Source organism: Gadus morhua, chromosome 20 (genome assembly GCF_902167405.1).
Source record: "Gadus morhua chromosome 20, gadMor3.0, whole genome shotgun sequence".
In the NCBI taxonomy this organism is placed as follows: domain Eukaryota; kingdom Metazoa; phylum Chordata; class Actinopteri; order Gadiformes; family Gadidae; genus Gadus; species Gadus morhua.
Window position 1 is genome coordinate 22,378,073 of NC_044067.1, and position 1,440 is coordinate 22,379,512.

The window sequence follows — 1,440 nt, forward strand, 5'->3', positions numbered from 1 at the left end:
CTGTCTCGGTTTCTCTCTGTAACTTCCACTGCCTGTCTCTCTGTATCTGTCTCTCTTTCTTTGTCTGTCTCTATCTCTTTCGGTCTGTCTCCGTCATTCTTTTTGTGTTATCTCTCTCTGTCTCTGGCTCTCTCTCTGTATCTGTCGGTCTGTATCTCTTTCAGTCTGTATTTCTGTCTTTCTCTATCTCTCTTGTCGGCCTGTCTGTCCTTCTCTCACAAACACGATAATTAGAAGAATTCAGGCTCTCCTGCTGCTCAGACAGGAGACGTACGTTGTTAACTGCTAGCCATATAAAGTTTTCCCTGGAGGTATTGAATTGTTTGTGCCTCCATCGAACCTCACAGGTTTATGAGCTGGTCCTTCAGCGACTGGGTCGATCATGTCCTCTGGCGGGGTCTGACCGGATCAGGTCCTCTCTGTCCAAGTCTGATCACTGCTGACCTCCAACTGCCTTTCTCCAAACTTTGGTTTTTCACTTTTGGAGTTGCTAAATTATATCAACAAAATGATCAGATTGGGTCTGATCATTTTGTTTAAATCGACATTAAAATGCCAAAAATCTATCTACCCAGAATAATCATTCTGAAATGACAGCTTTCCTGTACGTCCTACAATGAGCATAAGGAAGGTCATTTGTTTAAACGTCATTGACTCTAATAAAAATATTCATGTTAGAATTTGAGAAAAAAGACCACATCAAACTATCACCATAGCACAAATCAAATGAAGATAGCATCATCTTGCCCAAACACTGCCCAATAAAACAGAAGTAGCCTACTTCTGTTCAGCCTTCAGCCTTTTAGTAGCCCTGGTGAAATTTATGCAGAACTTGGTCAACCCGTTCACGCTTTAATACCAGTCATTTATGGGACGCGGTGACGCGGACTAATTGTTCAGCCGCACTCAAAGTGTTGGTGGAAAAACACAAACCAACGACCTGTAGGAAACCGAGGAAGAGCAGGAATCTGTTTTTCACTCCTCAGCCCTCAGAGGGGGACCAGGGCATGACGTCACTAGTTATATTAGCCTAGGTAAATTATCTCAAATTCATACAAAATAAATGTGAACACTTTGAATTCAATCATATCACACAAAAAATGTCTCGAAATAGAGATTTGACACTTGGAATGTTTGGTGTTTCTTGACACGTTTTTTTATCACGTAGGCCTAGGCCTATAGGCTATACAGCCTGCTCAACTAAAACCAGTGAAGTGGCGGTAAAATATTTTTGTATCCGTGTGCCTCTAATCCCCAAATATAAACACGACACTTTGCTAAAGGGGTTAATAAACTTATTTAATATTTTCCATTCCCATTTATTTAATGTAAAATAGAGGGTCATTCCTCCTATTCATGGCTTCGCGTTATTAAACGAGCGAACATCATAGGCGGTGCGCCATGTCCGTCAGTCTTTCAGGGTTCAGGAAGGACGACGCC